Source organism: Styela clava, unplaced genomic scaffold, assembly GCF_964204865.1.
Source record: "Styela clava unplaced genomic scaffold, kaStyClav1.hap1.2 HAP1_SCAFFOLD_30, whole genome shotgun sequence".
Classification (NCBI taxonomy): Eukaryota; Metazoa; Chordata; class Ascidiacea; order Stolidobranchia; family Styelidae; genus Styela; species Styela clava.
The window spans coordinates 170,001-177,500 of record NW_027556480.1 but is presented as its reverse complement, the minus strand read 5'-3'; the positions used below and the strand labels follow the sequence as shown (position 1 = coordinate 177,500).

General features: G+C 56.0%; 2 non-coding genes and 1 pseudogene across 2 annotated transcripts; all 3 read right to left on the bottom strand.

Moving 5' to 3' along the window:
* The window catches only part of LOC144418699 (large subunit ribosomal RNA), a 3,695-nt pseudogene extending 3,188 nt beyond the window's left edge, over nt 1–507 (bottom strand).
* A 288-nt stretch (nt 508–795) lies between these two features.
* Nucleotides 796–949, bottom strand: LOC144418723 (5.8S ribosomal RNA). Its single transcript, XR_013473630.1, has one exon. It is a non-coding gene; the product is annotated as a 5.8S ribosomal RNA (ribosomal RNA).
* Nucleotides 950–1,246: 297 nt separating this feature from the next.
* On the bottom strand, nt 1,247–3,056 carry LOC144418735 (small subunit ribosomal RNA). The gene has a single exon (XR_013473642.1). It is a non-coding gene; the product is annotated as a small subunit ribosomal RNA (ribosomal RNA).
* Between the last annotated feature and the right edge of the window lie 4,444 nt (nt 3,057–7,500).

Below are 7,500 nucleotides of genomic sequence, written 5' to 3'. Positions count from 1 at the left end.
GCCTTAAGCGTCCGCGAACCGAGACGGCGCGCCCCCGCACCCAACTGAAAGCGAGCCGGCGACCTGACGGGCCCTCCCGTTTGCCTCTCAACGGTTTCACGTACTCTTGAACTCTCTCTTCAAAGTGCTTTTCAACTTTCCCTCACGGTACTTGTCCGCTATCGGTCTCGCGACCGTATTTAGTCTTAGGTGGAGTTTACCACCCGCTTTGGGCTGCATTCCCAAACAACCCGACTCCGAGAAGACCCGAAGCGGCCAAGGCAAGCGCCCCTATGGGCCTAACACCCGCCGTGGGACGAGGCCTCGATCAGAAGGACACCGGCGCTCGCCGTCAGCCGCACTGGGACTTCCGTACGTCACAACTCGGCGCGCTCGAAAAGCGCGCAGATTCGACGCTGGACTCTTCCCGGTTCACTCGCCGTTACTCAGGGAATCCCTGTTGGTTTCTTTTCCTCCGCTTAATAATATGCTTAAATTCAGCGGGTGCTCTCGCCTGAACTCAGGTCGTATGTGTCAAGCGGGCCGCTTCTTACACGGCCCGCTGGCATCGCAAGTCGTCGCCGCCGGCGCCGACCGAGCGCGTACCGTCGCCGCCTTGGCCCACGGTCGGTCTTGATCTCGTGACCGGACCGACCGACCTGGACCCGCCCCTCGAACGTAGTTGAACACGTCGAGGGGCCGGCGGTGTACGGGACACGCGGTCGCGCCGAGAAAGCTCGGCGACCGCTTCAACTTGGGGCGACGCCCGGCCGTCTTTGCAGAGGCCAGGCGACGGCCCTCGGGTGAGGACGAACGCGACCCTGAGGCAGACGCGGTCCCGGGATTGACCCGAGACCGCAATTCGCGTTCAGAAGGTCGACGTTCAATGTGTTCTGCAATTCACATTACTTCTCGCACTTGGCTGCGTCCTTCATCGACTCGCGAGCCGAGTGATCCACCGTTAAGAGTCGTCCTCGACTTTCGCCCGGCGCCGAAGCGCGCGGACGTCACACTGTGGGATCGACCACAAAACCACCACCGACAACAACTGCACAAAAACACCAACAAACGGCGCCGAGCGACCGCCGGGCTGGGCCGGCGGCACATCGAGCGCGGTGCCCAGAAGCCACCATCGCACTCGGCTGCCTTGCTATGCCAACGTGTTACGCGTGTCGCACGGGGCGGAACCCCGATTGACGGCCGCCCTCTCGGCGGCACTCAAAGACAATTCAGTGCGCGGTCGGCCGGGGCCTACCACCACCTTCGGTAATGATCCTTCCGCAGGTTCACCTACGGAAACCTTGTTACGACTTTTACTTCCTCTAAATGATCAAGTTTGATCGTCTTCTCGACACGCCGACGCGGCCGTTGCCAGCCGCGACGGGGCCGATCCAAGGATCTCACTAAACCATTCAATCGGTAGTAGCGACGGGCGGTGTGTACAAAGGGCAGGGACGTAATCAACGCAAGTTGATGACTTGCGCTTACTGGGAATTCCTCGTTCAAGGGAAACAATTGCAAGTCCCTATCCCAATCACGAATGAGGTTCAACGGGTTACCCGGACCTTTCGGCCTAGGTTAGACACTCGCTGCTTCACTCAGTGTAGCGCGCGTGCGGCCCCGGACATCTAAGGGCATCACAGACCTGTTATTGCTCAATCTCGTGTGGCTAAACGCCACTAGTCCCTCTAAGAAGTTAGACGCCGACCGAGAAGGTCGCGTAACTATTTAGCATGCCAGAGTCTCGTTCGTTATCGGAATTAACCAGACAAATCGCTCCACCAACTAAGAACGGCCATGCACCACCACCCACAGAATCAAGAAAGAGCTCTCAATCTGTCAATCCTACCTGTGTCCGGGCCGGGTGAGTTTCCCCGTGTTGAGTCAAATTAAGCCGCAGGCTCCACTCCTGGTGGTGCCCTTCCGTCAATTCCTTTAAGTTTCAGCTTTGCAACCATACTTCCCCCGGAACCCAAAGACTTTGGTTTCCCGGAAGCTGCCGGAAAGGTCGTCATGGTAACGCCTCCCGATCGCTAGTTGGCATCGTTTATAGTCAGAACTAGGACGGTATCTGATCGTCTTCGAACCTCTGACTTTCGCTCTTGATTAAAGAAAACATTCTTGGCGAATGCTTTCGCAGTAGTTCGTCTTCCGCCGATCCAAGAATTTCACCTCTAACGGCAGAGTACGGACGCCCCCGTCTGTCCCTCTTAATCATTACCTCGTGCTCCGAAAACCAACAAAATAGAACCGAGGTCCTATTCCATTATTCCATGCAACACTATGCAGGCGAACAGCCTGCTTTGAACACTCTAATTTTTTCAAAGTAAACTTATCGGCCACCGCCGACACTCAGTCAAGAGCACCGACGGAGAACCGAAGGTGAGGCGAACGCAACCAGTGACACGCCTTGCGACGGACCGGCGGCGCTCGCCCAAAATATAACTACGAGCTTTTCAACCGCAACAACTTTAGCATACACTGTTGGAGCTGGAATTACCGCGGCTGCTGGCACCAGACTTGCCCTCCAATGGATACTCGTTAAGAGTTTTAGGATGTACTCATTCCAATTACAGGGCCTCGTTAGAGTCCTGTATTGTTATTTTTCGTCACTACCTCCCCGTGTCGGGAATGGGTAATTTGCGCGCCTGCTGCCTTCCTTGGATGTGGTAGCCGTTTCTCAGGCTCCCTCTCCGGAATCGAACCCTGATTCCCCGTTACCCGTTATCACAAAGGTAGGCACGTAGCGTACCTTCGACAGTTGATAGGGCAGACACTTGAATGATACGTCGTCGGTGCAGAGACCGTACGATCCGCGTGGTTATCCAGAGTCATCAAACGTCACAGGACGAACCCGGTCGGTTTTGATCTGATAAAAGCGCGCCTCCCGAAGTCGGCGCTTAATGCATGTATTAGCTCTAGAATTACCACAGTTATCCACTTCGCTTACGAGACCAAATAAACCAAGACTGATTTAATGAGCCATTCGCAGTTTCGCTTTACGAGAACTCGTACTTGCACCTGCATGGCTTAATCTTTGAGACAAGCATATCACTACTGGCAGGATCAACCAGATAGCTGCGACAGCTGCGCTCGGCCCTTGCTGGGCCGCCCGGCGCGTGCTCGTCGCATTCGTTTAAGACCGAGGCGATCGCCTGCGGCCGTACTCAGCTTCGACAGTCGCTGGCCGCGACGTCCACGCTCTCGCCGGCAGTGCCAGGCGGAGCGATTTGCGTTTTTTCTTTGCTCGCCCTCTCTCGGGCTCGATCCATTCAGTTTCGCACAAACAAGAGCTCTGCCGGCCGCCTGCAGCGGTGCCTAAAACCCGGGCATAACAATGCGACCGTTCTGCTAGGCCGACAAGCGCTCAAGCCAGACGCTCGATCGAACGCCCCCTACATATTAGTCGAGACAACGGCTCGCTCATTAGCATCGCCTTTTTTTGGCTCGGCTTCTTTCGACGCCGATGCCGGCGACGCAGCACTCTCTCGCCCGCCAGCCACCGAGAAAAGGGTGCGCTCCGACCGGCCCCGCACCGCTCTTTCTTGGCTCATTCGAAATTACTGTCTTTCGCTCTGACATGCCTTACCTAGGGTTAGGTTAGTATGCTTGCACGTTTGTACTTTAACTTTTTTCGGTTCGGCTTCTTTCGACGCCGATGCCGGCGACGCAGCACTCTCTCGCCCGCCAGCCACCGAGAAAAGGGTGCGCTCCGACCGGCCCCGCACCGCTCTTTCTTGGCTCATTCGAAATTACTGTCTTTCGCTCTGACATGCCTTACCTAGGGTTAGGTTAGTATGCTTGCACGTTTGTACTTTAACTTTTTTCGGCTCGGCTTCTTTCGACGCCGATGCCGGCGACGCAGCACTCTCTCGCCCGCCAGCCACCGAGAAAAGGGTGCGCTCCGACCGGCCCCGCACCGCTCTTTCTTGGCTCATTCGAAATTACTGTCTTTCGCTCTGACATGCCTTACCTAGGGTTAGGTTAGTATGCTTGCACGTTTGTACTTCAACTTTTTTCGGCTCGGCTTCTTTCGACGCCGATGCCGGCGACGCAGCACTCTCTCGCCCGCCAGCCACCGAGAAAAGGGTGCGCTCCGACCGGCCCCGCACCGCTCTTTCTTGGCTCATTCGAAATTACTGACTTTCGCTCTGACATGCCTTACCTAGGGTTAGGTTAGTATGCTTGCACGTTTGTACTTTAACTTTTTTCGGCTCGGCTTCTTTCGACGCCGATGCCGGCGACGCAGCACTCTCTCGCCCGCCAGCCACCGAGAAAAGGGTGCGCTCCGACCGGCCCCGCACCGCTCTTTCTTGGCTCATTCGAAATTACTGTCTTTCGCTCTGACATGCCTTACCTAGGGTTAGGTTAGTATGCTTGCACGTTTGTACTTTAACTTTTTTCGGCTCGGCTTCTTTCGACGCCGATGCCGGCGACGCAGCACTCTCTCGCCCGCCAGCCACCGAGAAAAGGGTGCGCTCCGACCGGCCCCGCACCGCTCTTTCTTGGCTCATTCGAAATTACTGTCTTTCGCTCTGACATGCCTTACCTAGGGTTAGGTTAGTATGCTTGCACGTTTGTACTTTAACTTTTTTCGGCTCGGCTTCTTTCGACGCCGATGCCGGCGACGCAGCACTCTCTCGCCCGCCAGCCACCGAGAAAAGGGTGCGCTCCGACCGGCCCCGCACCGCTCTTTCTTGGCTCATTCGAAATTACTGTCTTTCGCTCTGACATGCCTTACCTAGGGTTAGGTTAGTATGCTTGCACGTTTGTACTTTAACTTTTTTCGGCTCGGCTTCTTTCGACGCCGATGCCGGCGACGCATCACTCTCTCGCCCGCCAGCCACCGAGAAAAGGGTGCGCTCCGACCGGCCCCGCACCGCTCTTTCTTGGCTCATTCGAAATTACTGTCTTTCGCTCTGACATGCCTTACCTAGGGTTAGGTTAGTATGCTTGCACGTTTGTACTTTAACTTTTTTCGGCTCGGCTTCTTTCGACGCCGATGCCGGCGACGCAGCACTCTCTCGCCCGCCAGCCACCGAGAAAAGGGTGCGCTCCGACCGGCCCCGCACCGCTCTTTCTTGGCTCATTCGAAATTACTGTCTTTCGCTCTGACATGCCTTACCTAGGGTTAGGTTAGTATGCTTGCACGTTTGTACTTTAACTTTTTTCGGCTCGGCTTCTTTCGACGCCGATGCCGGCGACGCAGCACTCTCTCGCCCGCCAGCCACCGAGAAAAGGGTGCGCTCCGACCGGCCCCGCACCGCTCTTTCTTGGCTCATTCGAAATTACTGTCTTTCGCTCTGACATGCCTTACCTAGGGTTAGGTTAGTATGCTTGCACGTTTGTACTTTAACTTTTTTCGGCTCGGCTTCTTTCGACGCCGATGCCGGCGACGCAGCACTCTCTCGCCCGCCAGCCACCGAGAAAAGGGTGCGCTCCGACCGGCCCCGCACCGCTCTTTCTTGGCTCATTCGAAATTACTGTCTTTCGCTCTGACATGCCTTACCTAGGGTTAGGTTAGTATGCTTGCACGTTTGTACTTTAACTTTTTTCGGCTCGGCTTCTTTCGACGCCGATGCCGGCGACGCAGCACTCTCTCGCCCGCCAGCCACCGAGAAAAGGGTGCGCTCCGACCGGCCCCGCACCGCTCTTTCTTGGCTCATTCGAAATTACTGTCTTTCGCTCTGACATGCCTTACCTAGGGTTAGGTTAGTATGCTTGCACGTTTGTACTTTAACTTTTTTCGGCTCGGCTTCTTTCGACGCCGATGCCGGCGACGCAGCACTCTCTCGCCCGCCAGCCACCGAGAAAAGGGTGCGCTCCGACCGGCCCCGCACCGCTCTTTCTTGGCTCATTCGAAATTACTGTCTTTCGCTCTGACATGCCTTACCTAGGGTTAGGTTAGTATGCTTGCACGTTTGTACTTTAACTTTTTTCGGCTCGGCTTCTTTCGACGCCGATGCCGGCGACGCATCACTCTCTCGCCCGCCAGCCACCGAGAAAAGGGTGCGCTCCGACCGGCCCCGCACCGCTCTTTCTTGGCTCATTCGAAATTACTGTCTTTCGCTCTGACATGCCTTACCTAGGGTTAGGTTAGTATGCTTGCACGTTTGTACTTTAACTTTTTTCGGCTCGGCTTCTTTCGACGCCGATGCCGGCGACGCAGCACTCTCTCGCCCGCCAGCCACCGAGAAAAGGGTGCGCTCCGACCGGCCCCGCACCGCTCTTTCTTGGCTCATTCGAAATTACTGTCTTTCGCTCTGACATGCCTTACCTAGGGTTAGGTTAGTATGCTTGCACGTTTGTACTTTAACTTTTTTCGGCTCGGCTTCTTTCGACGCCGATGCCGGCGACGCAGCACTCTCTCGCCCGCCAGCCACCGAGAAAAGGGTGCGCTCCGACCGGCCCCGCACCGCTCTTTCTTGGCTCATTCGAAATTACTGTCTTTCGCTCTGACATGCCTTACCTAGGGTTAGGTTAGTATGCTTGCACGTTTGTACTTTAACTTTTTTCGGCTCGGCTTCTTTCGACGCCGATGCCGGCGACGCAGCACTCTCTCGCCCGCCAGCCACCGAGAAAAGGGTGCGCTCCGACCGGCCCCGCACCGCTCTTTCTTGGCTCATTCGAAATTACTGTCTTTCGCTCTGACATGCCTTACCTAGGGTTAGGTTAGTATGCTTGCACGTTTGTACTTTAACTTTTTTCGGCTCGGCTTCTTTCGACGCCGATGCCGGCGACGCAGCACTCTCTCGCCCGCCAGCCACCGAGAAAAGGGTGCGCTCCGACCGGCCCCGCACCGCTCTTTCTTGGCTCATTCGAAATTACTGTCTTTCGCTCTGACATGCCTTACCTAGGGTTAGGTTAGTATGCTTGCACGTTTGTACTTTAACTTTTTTCGGCTCGGCTTCTTTCGACGCCGATGCCGGCGACGCAGCACTCTCTCGCCCGCCAGCCACCGAGAAAAGGGTGCGCTCCGACCGGCCCCGCACCGCTCTTTCTTGGCTCATTCGAAATTACTGTCTTTCGCTCTGACATGCCTTACCTAGGGTTAGGTTAGTATGCTTGCACGTTTGTACTTTAACTTTTTCCGGCTCGGCTTCTTTCGACGCCGATGCCGGCGACGCAGCACTCTCTCGCACGCCAGCCACCGAGAAAAGGGTGCGCTCCGACCGGCCCCGCACCGCTCTTTCTTGGCTCATTCGAAATTACTGTCTTTCGCTCTGACATGCCTTACCTAGGGTTAGGTTAGTATGCTTGCACGTTTGTACTTTAACTTTTTTCGGCTCGGCTTCTTTCGACGCCGATGCCGGCGACGCATCACTCTCTCGCCCGCCAGCCACCGAGAAAAGGGTGCGCTCCGACCGGCCCCGCACCGCTCTTTCTTGGCTCATTCGAAATTACTGTCTTTCGCTCTGACATGCCTTACCTAGGGTTAGGTTAGTATGCTTGCACGTTTGTACTTTAACTTTTTTCGGCTCGGCTTCTTTCGACGCCGATGCCGGCGACGCAGCACTCTCT